The following is a 13467-nucleotide window of genomic DNA, read 5'->3' as shown; positions in this document are numbered from 1 at the left end:
ATTGAACCAGGCTCCCCTGCTTCAAACTCTCAGTGCCAGTCAGTGTCTTTACTCACTGAGCCGCTCCCTCTCCCAAGTATAGAATCTTTGGCAGCAAGTTCATTTTAATCGCCTGAATCCTTCCGATCCCCGAAATCAAACAATTTGTCCAGATTTTCATGCTTTTTATATTAGATCTGATCCATTGTGGGTGTTCATATTTAACTATGTTTTATGGTTAAACACACGTTTACGTAATGGCGCACAAAAACCGCAGGCAACATTTTGTACCTAATGTGTAAATGTTTGGGGACAAAAGGAAAAGTGGAATTTACACAAATCAAAATGCTTCACATGGAGACATTTTCTTGTTTCTTACAAATCACCTTCTGTGTAATTTTATGGAAATGCTGGACTGCATTATTCAAATGATAGACTCTCTGCAGGATAAGCTATTTAAAATTGTGAATACAAGTATCATTGAATGAAGGCTTTTGTTACTGCAGCTTTAGCTTGAAATCTCTCCCAGCAGTGCATCTCTGGCATTAAGTTTGTGATCTCATTGGCACGGGGAAACATACCGACCCTTCCATGAATGGCTTGGAGGGAGCACGCTGCATTTCGTTCACTTCGCCACCTGACTGATCTGCTCGTCCTTTGGGTTCCGCTGTGCCTGGGACACAGGCTGTCGCTGCTGTGTGCCAATGCATGGCTTTCTGAAACAATCTGTGATCAGCCAGGCCCCAAGCGGCTGTGTCAGCTGTCCATTCATCAGGCTGACGTGTCGAGAACTAAGATTACCTGCTCCACTCAAAACCACTGCGTGCTGTTCCATATCTCAGCCTCCTTATTCTCTTGTGCAGTGGTCAACGTGTGTTGGCACACACTGGTATCAAGAATAACCACCCTAAACTTCCACTTTTTGAAACAAAATAAATCTATTTTTAAAAAAATCATGTTTTTATTATAGCACAAATACAATTGTTCAAAATGTCACAAGTTCTCTTGTTTAAAGACACAGTACTGCTACTTTTGAAATGGCATTTTGATGAAGAACAACTGGAGTGTTTATGACGCCATTAATGCAATTAAGTTTAACTCTTGCACGACTCTTAGGAAGTCTCTCCCATTTATTCAGTCTCCAAAGCCTCACAGGGACGTACATATCAAACTGACTACATTAGCTCCCTGTAGACCAGGGGGGCTCAACTCCAGTCCTCAAGACCACCCAACGGGTCAGGTTTTAAGGATATCCCAGCTTCAGCGCAGGTGGCTCAATCAGTGGTTCTGTCTTCAGCCACCTGTGCTGAAGCTGGGATATCTTTAAAACCTGACCTGTTGGGGGGTCTTCAGGACTGGAGTTGAGCACCCCAAATATAGACGCTCAATTATTTCTTATTGTGCCCCATAACACCTGTGTCAAAAGCCAAGATGTTTATTTCAAGTTTGATACATGCGATACAATATCCCCGCGGCAGACTCCGTTTTAGGTTGCAACTTACACGACTAATGACATGATCATTTAAAACAGATAGGTGAAAAACGATAGCAAGAAACCCAGAAACGGATACACAGCTATATCGATCATAAAACCTTTTCTGTTATGGATCTAGGTTACCGTTCCCAGAGTAAGTACACTCATCGCAGGAATACAGCCACTCTCCAAAGTTCATAGGCTCACAAGATCTCAATATCCTGTTCACCAGCCTGCCCATTTTAAATAGATGTAATGTTGTAGCCGGTTAGCATTAGGTTACACGCCATTATGCAAACTGCCAATGTTGTATAAAATGAACAAAATTAGTGTCTGCTTGCGTGAGCCCGTTCTAACGTCTGCTGAAGATAACAAGAAATTCTTATTGTGTTTTATATTTCATCTTGATGAGCGTGTTCATTGTGTCAGTAATCCTTTTATTATTTGCATGAATGTATTCCGTACATCACATCCCTTCTGCGGCCTCGTTTTTAATGCTCGGAATGTGTTTAATAAACTGGAGGCAAGAGAACGCTGTCTGATAATCAATGACACGGATGCAGCGGCGATCTCGGAAAATCGGGACAGGGGCAGATCATGTAGTGACTTTCAAAATTCCGAACACACCCGCGCCCCTTTGTAAAGCAGCAGCCCATGCTAACCCCCACCCCCCCTTTTTTGTTGTTGCATTATTTACATACTTTAAGAACTCTTCTTTAAAATCTGGTGCTCTGTTCAGGAGATAGAAGCATTGTTATTAGGCTGGGGCCATGGCGCCTTCTCCCGTGCGGAGGCGCGCGGAGGCGCGCGGAGGCTGAGGGAAAGCACGTGCTTTCCCTGGCCATGCTAGATGAGCTGTGGGGGGGCGTTCCTAGTGACGTCACAGAGCTGGTTTGCCCTCGTTGGGCGAACCGCTCACGTGACCTGTCTGTCGCGCTGAGAAATTAGTTTAACTGATTTCTCACGCAACGCGCGCCCCCTCCCGCTTCCGCGCGCACGCCGCATGGACGCGAACACTGCCTTAAGGCAGTCTGTTCGCTCAGCGCGCACGGTCTGCGGCACCATGTCCGAGGCCTTACAAAGTGTCTGGGAGGTTAAAATGGAACCTCCAGAGCCCGATGCAGTCTATAGGCAGTAAAGAACATTCGGTCGCACCTGTCTCGCTGCAATCTAGTCTCCGGCGATGTGTGGTCGCAGAGGGACCCTACGCCGCTCCACCGCTGGACACGCAGCCGCCGGCCGCTTCACTGGTAAGGTAAATTCGTTTAAGGGGGTTTAGGGTAAGAGGTTAAGGTTTTTAGGGTAGTGTGTAGCGTTGGCATTAGGGGTTAAGATTAGGGGGTTTAGGGTAAGGGGATTAAGGTTTTTAGGGTAGTTGGTAGCGTTAGTATTAGGGATTAAGATTAGGGGGTTTTAGGGAGAGGGGTAATGTTAGGGGCTTACCTGGGCAACCAAGCGGCCGTGGGAGAAATGTCCCGGCAGCGAAGTAAGTGATGGATAAACGCCGGCGGAGATTTGGTCACGGCAAAACAGCCACGACCAAATGTTCTAGACCGGTCTAAAGATTACACTACCATAATAACCTCATGCACCAGAGATGAAGAAAATGCTGGGGTTTTTTTAACACTAAAAAACATTTAAAAAAAAGAGCAAGGCACAATCAGGGGGATAGATACTGTACTGGCATTATACGTGTTAAATGTATATAGGCTTATAGGAGGATTGCTGCTTTAAATTCCTTAAATGGGGATTAGCAGTGTTAGTAGCAGCTCCTATGTCATGAAGCAATTCCTGCAAGGGATGGGGTCAAGGTGAATCTGAGTCCATGGTCTGAGGACCTTCTCTAGTGAAAGGGATGGTACTGAAACCCTCTCCAACACGGGGAAGTGGCTTCACAGCATATTTATGAGCGGGGTAAATGGGTCACCTCGCCAATAGCTGTACTTTTTGTTTCATTTAGAAACGTAATAAATTGTACGCGTCGCATCATTTTAGGAGCAGAAAACAGATGGTGGATGTGTTTAATCAATACTGCCAAGAACTAGCAGACTGTGGGCTCTGTTTATCAGTCTGCAAAACCGGGGCAACAAAAAGCATCACATGTAATAAAGATTCCGAAATGTGATTGACCCCATTGCAGGTCACTGGATTTGCCCTATAATTGCAGCCACGAGACTTTGATAAACTGACCCCTCCATGTGTACAATTTATAGTCACAAGAACAGCAATGGTGCAACAACAAAAAAAGAAGCAAAGCAACACAAATCCAGTGTTGTTTTTTTGCCCCAGTTTTGCCACCCACATTTCTGCCGCAGAGAAATCTGGATAAAAAAAAAAAAAAACCCACGATGAAATGCCCCTGTTCTGTGCCCAGCAGTATTGTGCAGGAAGGTTCTGCAGCATTGCAGGGGTATTTATATGGGGTTGGGCATTTCAGATTTCTACATAACTATAATAATTATCTCAACGAGCAAAAAAAAACGCTAATCAGAAAAAGAACCGGCGATTTCAGTTACACGCGGCTGTCACTGCGCTTAAAGTAGGCAGTTTGTTGGGTGAAAATTTAACATAGGATTGAAGCAGGGGGTCTCCTAAGCTGAACCCGAATCATTTCCACTCCGGGGACCCCCTGCTTCTGCAGATACTTACCTCTGTAGGGGGTGCCCGGTAGCTGCTCCGCTTGGCTGCCGTGGGGTCACGTAATGGCGGAGTTTCAAAGCGCCCGGGCCCTGTTGGCCAATAGGAAGCTGTGACATCATCAAGTTTGGCTTCTTATTGGCCCACGTGTGACGTGGGAGCTTTCAACATTGCAGGAGATACCGGCAACCCCTTTGGAGGTCCGTATCTCGGGAAGCAGGGGGTCCCCGGAGCTGAAACGAACGGGTTTCAACTCCGGAGACCCTCTACTTCAAACCTATGTAAAAAAAAAATAATAAGAAGAAGAAAATAAAAAAAACAGCAAGGATTTGTTCCTTTAAAAGCTAAAACTCCAGTGAGTCGATAATGAGTTCCTATCTGGCCCATACATTTACCTCCGCTTTTAATAGGAAGCCCCTTGATTGTAATTAGTCTGGTTAAAACAGCCACGTAGGGCAGTGGTTTCAGAGAATCTCTATGCGGGCTGGTGATGTGGAGACAGTATGCCGTGGCAGATATATTCAAGTTAAGCTTAATGGAGAATGATTGAAGAGCTCACGGGTTGACACACTCCTGTAGCTGCAGGAGATAAGTACATATTTCCTCCCACGTCCCATCTCTTCCTCTCCCATTGTCACTCTCACTTTCCTGCTCTGTCTTTCCTCGCGGGTGTCTGGCTCCCCGTCTACATCTGTTTAAATGTGATGGCAATGTATATGTTCCCCCCCCCTGTATAGATTCCCCCGTGCACCCCGAGGCGCGGAGACCACCCTCTTCCGTTACGGGGACTTTAAATATTCATGGCAGTGCAGCTATAAAGCGCTTCGTAAATCCTAACACAGGTCTCCGCATATTGGGGCCTGGTCAATGGTGTAGCACATGCAGATGCGCCCATTTTCCCGTGACCAAGTCGCAGTCACCGTCTGGCCGCCACTCACCTCACCAACGGCTGTTTTACCGCTATGGTAAGCCCATAACTTTACCCTAAAAAACATAATTTTAACCCCTAATACTAACGCTACCCCCTACCCTAAAAACCCTAACCCAAAAAAACCCACTAACCCCTTACCCAAAAAAACACTAACCCCTTACCCAAAAAAACACTAACCCCTTACCCTAAACCCCTTAACCTAAAACCACTTACCCTAACCCCAAACCCCTTCCCTAAAAATACTAACCCCTTGCCCTAAAAAACCTTAACCATTTACCCAAAAAAACCTTAACCCCTTATCCTAAAACCTCTTACCCTAATTCCCTACCCTAAAAAGACCCTATCCTTAACCCCCTACCCTAACCGCTAAAGTTAGCTTACCTTATTGGTGAAAAGGCTGGCGGCTGAGCGTCCAGCAGCAAAGGGTCCCACTGCGGCCAAACACCGGCACAGACTTGGCCCTGGCCAAATGCCTGATTCCGCTATCCAATTAATGTCAGCATCGTTAATGATCGCCAATTCTGAATCTGGGTGCCTATTCCAGATGGTGAGAAGCAGGGTACTGCTAATGATGCATTTACTTCTATGCAAGGGAAAGAAACGACTGAATGGTTACCTGCGCGTTTCACTCCACCTCTCTCTATAGTAAGTAGCCTGGCTGGTCAGAGTTTCGATAGGAGGATTTAGACTATAAACTCAATGGGGTCTACGTACTTAGGCAACTTGGAGTGAAACAGGTGCATACAGTATTGCGTCATTTGTGCGTTGCGTCTCCTTGCACCCATGTGTCAAGTACTTTGCTCCAGTTTGTGCACTGTGTGCCTTATTAGCTTGTTTATTGGGGAGTGCCAATGGGAGGGGTTACATGCCGCACAGATTCTAAGATGTATCAACTTCTGTGTGTCTGCGCATCACATGTATAAGAAACTGGAGCATCAGGTTTGTTAAATATGAGGCAATGTTGGAGCAAATTGGTGCAAATGCATCAAAATACGTTTTTGTGAACGTTGAAACACAGGCCCCAATGAGACGGATGGGATTCTGCTCCTCTGTCCATCACTTGTATCTCCTCTGCCAGGTCTGAGATATCTTATGATCTGCATCAAATCTAAAACAACTTGACCATTCCTAGTACAGCGTGGGAGAATTGCTACTTTAGGCCGCGGGCATGGTCAGCGCTTAGCCGCTGAGCCGCGCTCACGCTTGCCAGTGAGCCCCTGCAGCCGCAATGAGAGCGGCTTTAGCAGGGGCTCGCGCGCGCTTCCGCAGGCGTGCAGAGGCGTAGCACTGAATTTTTTTTTTAGTTTGCGCGCTGAGGGGAGCGGAGGGCCGGTCACGTGAGCGGTTCACCCAATGAGGACGAACCAGCTCCATGACGTCACCGGCCCGCCTCCAGACATGCCCCCGGACGGCGAACGTTTCCCTCAGCCTCCGCTTTCCCTCAGCCTCCGCGCGGCTGGAGTCTCTATGGACTCAGCCTTAAGGTTAATGGGCCCCAAGTGACAACGGCCGAGGCTTTAAAATCCTTTCGCTCTGGCATCAAAAGGGTTAATCTCACTGCCCAAATTCACTAACACACGGATACACTGACGCACACACTGATACACTGCTGGGATATCCTGAAAACCTGACCTGTTGGTGGCCCTTGAGGACTGGAGTTGCCTACCCGTGCACTAACCACTACACCAGCCCTTCTCCTATAGAAATGAGTACAATGATGGAGAAGAGATGGGGATCTTTAAAGAAACCGACAAATCCTGAAACCGTTTAATGAATACTTTTCAAACATCGTCTCTGCGGGGAAACACCGAACTCAAAGTAGGTCAGCTCCCATTCCTTTCCCATCAAAAGATATGTTTGAAGACCGAGCGCAAGAAACAGCGAACACAAAGAAAGTCCGTGTTCATGGCCTCCTGCTGGGAGAGGATTTTTTTTTATTTCTTCTCTCTTTTGTGCACTGGGAAGTTCATTTGAGAAGGATTGTGCTCTTACTGAAAGAAACAATACTATCCCAATGTAATACTGCGTCTTGCAGGCTCACCTGGAAGAGAAGGGGTTAAGAGGCCTTGAACTAGCCGATTTGCACATTTTTCTGGCACAGAAAACGACACGAGGGGAACACAAGCTGTAAATTCAGTCTCGCATAGGATCAAACTGAACATGCATAATAACATTATAGTAACTGAGAGTAAGTGGTGTGAAATCTTGTTTGTTTTTTTAAATAAATCAGTTCTGTAGTATTAGATAATAATGACTGTTTTTTTTAAATTCAACTCTTAATGCTCTTTTTATGAGTTTTAAAGCATCCTTTGATTTTTATAGTAGTCTTTAGCCCACCTCCCAAGCAGGACAAGATGTTTGCAACACTCCTGTTTGGGATAATTTGCTGCCAATGTTCCCAGCAGCTCGAGCTGCAAATCGTAACAATAGATCATGTTGCCTTAGTAATATGAGAATACATTGTAGCTGCTGAGTTACACTGACTGAAGCAGCGATTCTGTAAAGCACACAATCAGGATTATTACAGATTTATAACAAACGATTGCCAGTTTAGGTAAGAATTATACATTGCCACATGTTTTACATGTACAAATAAGAAAAAGAAGAAGAGGTGGAAAAGGGGGAAAGTAGTATTGCTGTTTTAATGTCTTTAAGTCTTATTGGCAGTTTTTGTTGTAACCTCTAGTTTAGGATGTGTTCTGCGGAGTTTATCTCTCCCTTGTCCTACTCCGGCTTCCCGTTGGTTATCTGACACACAGGGTGTGCAAATAAATCGAATGACCTTATTGCTGTGGAGGAGCCAACGATTGACAATTACCCCACTCCCCTTTCAGAGACCTCAGTGTCAGTGAAATCAATGGAAAATCTCCATCCAGCCTTTCCAAATCATTTACAAAGCTTTGGATATTCCCATTCGTTTGAGGGGAAAAAATAAAAATAAAAAAAATAAAAACTTTCCTGACCACGCTTTGCTGGCCTCACTAGCAGTGAAGGGGGGTTAAAAATGGCCACCGACTGCCTAGTTCAGGAGTCCAGTCCTCAACAGGTCAGGTTTTCAGGATATCCCTGCTTCAGGTAAGTAAGTGCAGTTAGTTCTCTGCACTTACTTACCTGTTCACCACCCAGAGCACCTTACCCTCAACCATCACCTCTATATTATTTAGCTGCAGCGGGGTATCTCCAATTTATTATATCCCTGCTTCAGCACAGATGGCTCAATCAGTCAACGACTGAGCCACTGATTCAGCCACCCTAATACCGGGCCTGTTGGTGGCACTGGAGAACTGAATTTGGCCACCCCTGGCCTAGCATGAACCTATTAGCAACACCCCGTGGCTTTTGCGATGAGCTTTTCGGTAGCCGCGCACACGCAGCGTTCAGCACTTCCGTGATCCCAGATTACAACTGATAACATTTAGATGGGGGGCGAATTATTTTCCTCATTCTCCGCGCGTGACATGTATTCCTATTCGGCGACAAAGTATACAAATGTGTCAGCTCCTTTATTATCAACAGCCGCAAAGGGACTCTGTAACCATGGGAGCCGGGTTAGCGAGGCTTCCATTGAAACTCAACCTCAATTCCCCACATCCCTCATGAGGAGTTTCTTTTTTACACGGAGCTAGGAATGGCTTTTTTTTTTAAATCCCACCTCCTCCCAATTCTCCCCCCCCCCACTTCCACAAGCCCCCCCCCTCCCCACTTCCACAAGCCCGCCCCCCCCCCCCTCCCCACTTCCACAAAGTAAGCATGAGAAAGCGTCTTGAGTTCGTGTCAGAGCCCAAGGCAGATAATGAAGCATTTTTTTTTAGATGAAGAGATTAATTCATTTTTGTAAGCATTTCACACAGTATCGATATCTATATTATGCAGGTTGGGTTTAACATTCAACTGGTCATTATTTTTTTTAACCGGAAATCCTAGAACTCATTTTCAAAAAAAGGGGAAAACACTTAATTAGTGAGACTCGGATGAGTCCACGAGACAGTTAGTAATACAAATCTGTGATTTGGACTCTAAATCAGCACGATTCCCAGACTATTATAATAATAACAGCATGTTCTTGTATAGCGCTGCTAGTTTTACAGAGACATTTTGCAGGCACATGTCCCTGCCCCATGGAGCTTACAATCTATGGTTTTGGTGCCTGAGGCACAGAGAGATAGGGTGACTTGCCCAAGGTCACAAGGAGCTCGACACCAGGAATTGAACCAGGCTCCCCTGCTTCAAACTAGTGCCAGTCAGTGTCTTTACTCACTGAGCTGCTCCTTCTCCCAGGTTCCCCTGCTTCACACTCAGTGCCAATCAGTGTCTTTACTCACTGAGCTGCTCCTTCTCAGACTATCAGAGAGAATTGAAAGGTCTCCGAGGGTTATGTGTCAAAATGAGCCACATTTGACCCGAGACGTGGAGTAAACATTAGCATTTGCATCAATTTGCGCCTGCAACATAAGTATAAAACGTGTTAATTTTTGCGGCTTACATGGGGCTCAGATCATTAGGAACAAATGCCGAAGTCACCTGAACCTGCACATTTATTTGACGCAGAGAGGAAAATGTCACTCGTTCCTGGGCCGTTCAACTCCAGTCCTCAAACCCGCACCCCCAACAGGTCAGGTTTTCAGAATATCCCAGCTTCAGAACAGGTGGCTCAATCAGTCTGCGCTGAAGCTGGGATATCCGGAAAACCTGACCTGTTGGAGGAGCTTGAGTACGGGAGTTGAGCACGCCTGTTCTAGGTGACACTTTGCTACATCTCATAATAATGCGCAGTAGGATGATCTAACTCCTATAATCCCTCCCCAAAACGCGTCGGCGTGGGGCAAATCTACATCCGTGACACCGAGTTAAAATGACACCATTTGCACCATTCTTTTGTGCAATGCTCCAGTTTGCAACACTTCATTTGATATTCCTCTCCATGTCTTTGTGCTCTTGAACTTTCATTCTCTCTCGCCAAAGAAAAGGTGCGACCGTAGCATTTTGTTTTCTATCGAAGGCTTTTTTGCCCCCCCCCCGATGCCAGTCGATGTTGGACAAATCATTAGAATTCCTTTCAGTTTCCAAATGATGCGGTTATCAAGATTTAAAAACTCTAAAGTCATTTTTTTTGGAGCGAGCGCAGAGTGTTCCAAATGTTAGAAGATGCAAAGTTCAACGCGTGTGTCAGCTTTGATGTTGAATCTAACTTGGGACTGTGTATCATGCAGACTGTTACATTTCTATGTTTATCACGAGCAGCTAATTGAAACTCCCGGCTGCAACAGACAAACCTACTCATTGTTATCGGTTTAAAGCTGTAGGCTTGTTTTATAGTTGTCGCGCGCACGCGTGTGCGAACGCTCGTGCACGTGACACACACTTTTTGTGTGTATGGGTCCATGCAGTGAGCTACGCGTACAGGAGTGTGTGTGTGTGTTTGTGTCTGTGTGTGTGTATAGGTTGTTTGAAAGTTAATAATTTATTATATAATAAAAAAACAGACGGAGAATAAATCATTTATTAACATAACTTGCAACTTTGATAAATATATAAACAAATACACACACACACACACACACACACACACACACACACACACACACACACACACACACACACACACACGCGGCCCTAGCATAGAACGGCTGACTAACCACAGCCAATTATAAGTGCCGCGCGCGCGCAGGGCGGAGCAAGCGCGTCCACTATATTACGGGCCTTAATCTACACAGCTCGGCTGAAAAATCCACTTTGGAATCCTCCTGTTCCCTGTCTCTCGGACCCTGGTTTTGATATCTTCTGGAGACTAGACAGAAAGAGGTATTGCTACCTGAAAACCCAGGTATTTCCAAAGAAACGACAGATACCAAACTATATAGAAAACACCGCAAATTCCCTCATTTTCTTTAAATACTGAGTTGTTTGAGAAACTGTATGTATGTATGCATATCTGTATTTATATAGCGCCAATAATGTACATAGCGCTTCACAGCAGTAATACACGCGACAATCATATAAATAACAAATAATACAAATAACACATAATGGGAAAAAGTGCTTCAGACATAAAAATGACACTTAGGAAAAGGAGTCCCTGCCCCGAAGAGCTTACAATCTAATTGGTAAGTAGGAAGAACGTACAGAGAAGGTAGGAGGGGGTTCTGGTAAGTGCGTCTGCAGGGGGTCAAGGTCGATGTAGAAAGGGTATACTGTATTATCAGTCCCAGAGCTACTTGTATGCTTCAATAAGGTGGTGTGTTTTAGATGGGTCTTAAAGGTGGATAGAGAGGGTGCTAGTCGGATATTGAGGGGAAGGGCATTCCAGGGGTGTGGGGCAGTGAGTGGGAAAGGTTTAAGGCGGGAGAGGGATTTGTCACATGAATTTAGCATGTATTCTGCTGCTCAAGTAAATATATGTTCCACGTTTGATACTGTACATCTGATCATTCCCGTTTGCAGCAGTTAGATCAGATCTCGCAGTATAAATGACGCTATCAAACACAATTGAAGCAGATATGTATCCTGGTTATTTAGCAAAGTCTCCCAGCTGTAAAACTGGAGCAAAAAAAATAGCACCTGATTTTCTGCAGATAAAGGTTCCCATTAAAAGCACCAGAATTTCTCCCTGGCTAAATCTGGTTTAGCTCCAATTTTGCAGCCAGGGGAGTTTGAGAAACAGACCCTCATTTGTGGGTTAAGTAATTCCTGCTACAGCTACTCGCTATGAATAGTGTGTTCTAAATCAGGGGTGCGCATACTAGGGTGTGCGAGATTTTTCTGGGGGTGGCGCGGGCGGTTGCAGAGGTCCCGTGCTCTTCCCCAAGGCATTAACATTAAATGCCGGGGATCGCGTGAGGCCTCTGGAACCTCAACTTACCTTGCTTCAGCCGGCGTCTGGAAGCGTCTCCATGGCAATGTGGGTCATGCGATGTGATGTCACACGCACATTGTCATAGCAACGTGGCATCAAGTGACATGATGTCACATGGTCCCGCACGTCATTTGTAGCCTGACTTAGCGAAGTGGGGGGGGGGATGCGATCACCGGGGGACAAGAGGCAGGGGGGCACAGGAGCAAAAGTTTGCGCACCTCTGTTCTTAATAACCTTTTAAGAGTATTTTAAACACCCGATCTGGAGTTTGATACCTGCGGATCACAGGAGGGGACGCCTTGCAATAAATGGTTCTCACCGCAGCCTTCCTGTCAGACACAAGGTGACTTAGAGGTGAACATGTTTACAGTGCAATTTAAATGTAATGAGCCACCCATTCCTTGCGCACGCTGTGTGCCCCGATCCCCGTCCTTAATTTTCTGCAGGTACCCCACCCACCCTGGCCAAAGCAAAGCTACATATTGGCTGGAGTAAGAACAAGATTAAATTCCCCAACGGTAACAATGTGTTACCGTCACTGTATGTGTGTATGTATTACAGAAGATGCTGTTTAGAGTTTGGGCGAGGTGGGATTTAAAAGTTTTATAACATATCTGAAATTAGGAAACAAAAATGTGACAGAGGTGGTCAACTCCCGTGGTCAAGCTCCACCAACAGGTCAGGTTTTCAGGATATCCCTGCTTCAGCACAGGTGGCTCAATCAGCGGCAAAGACTGAGCCACTGATTGAGCCACCTGTGCTGAAGCAGGGACTGATTGAGCCACCTGTGCTGAAGCTGCGATATCCTGAAAACCTGACCTGTTGGCGGCCCTTGACCACTGGAGTTGCCCCCCACTGCCCTGTCACCTTGAGAAAGAGCCACTGCGTTGGATCAAAATGTTGGGAAACCTATGCCCCACCTCTACTGAAATGTATCTCTTGCTTCGCTGATACTGTTGAATCTTCCTGCAAATATTTCACAACCAGTCCGAAATCGGGTTAACCCCTGTAACCTCTCATGTACCCGGTGCAGATTTGTGTAGATTAACCCCTTCTGATGCCAGTGTGGGGGGGGCTGCCACTTGCTTTGCCGACGCCCTGCGGCAGCCGAGAGGTTAAAGAGACACAACAAACCATCCCTTTTATTTTCCCCCGAAAGCGGCGTTGCCCTTCTGAGCCTAATTAAAGGCTGGGTTTTCGACGCCGCAGCGGTGCTGAGAGGGGCCCGGAGGGAGTGAGGGAGGGAGCACAGGAGTTCATCTTGTCTTCAAAGAGGAAAGCTTTCTTCTGTTTGTCTCTCTTGATGCTGAGAAGTGAAAGAGAGCGTCTCTCTGTTTTTACGCAGCGCTCCGTACGATTTCTTTATTTTAATTTTATTTAGAGGGAGGGGTGTTTGTTTTTTTACTTTCCCGGCTCCAGGGGGTGTCCGGTGAACTTTGACCCTGCTGCTGACGCTCCCAGGTGCTCGCTGGTTGCTGGTAAATGAACCCTTTTGCGTGCCAGAGAGACCGCGGTGCGAGAGTCCCCGCAGATCCTCTGGCCCATCGCGATCTAGTGACCGACTCCCACAGCGATCAGGTGATTGCGACGTCA

The 13467-nt window shown here is 46.1% G+C and overlaps 1 protein-coding gene across 1 annotated transcript in view; it reads right to left on the bottom strand.

Annotated features, from left to right (window-relative positions):
• LOC142468201 (G-protein coupled receptor 22-like) overlaps positions 1–13467 on the bottom strand; it is a 107881-nt gene that overhangs the window by 67745 nt on the left and 26669 nt on the right. The gene's annotated exons all lie outside the window — the stretch shown is intronic.

This window comes from Ascaphus truei, chromosome 17, assembly GCF_040206685.1.
Source record: "Ascaphus truei isolate aAscTru1 chromosome 17, aAscTru1.hap1, whole genome shotgun sequence".
Lineage (NCBI taxonomy): Eukaryota > Metazoa > Chordata > Amphibia > Anura > Ascaphidae > Ascaphus > Ascaphus truei.
Note: the sequence above shows the minus strand (reverse complement) of the source record. Positions and strands in the feature narration are given on the sequence as shown.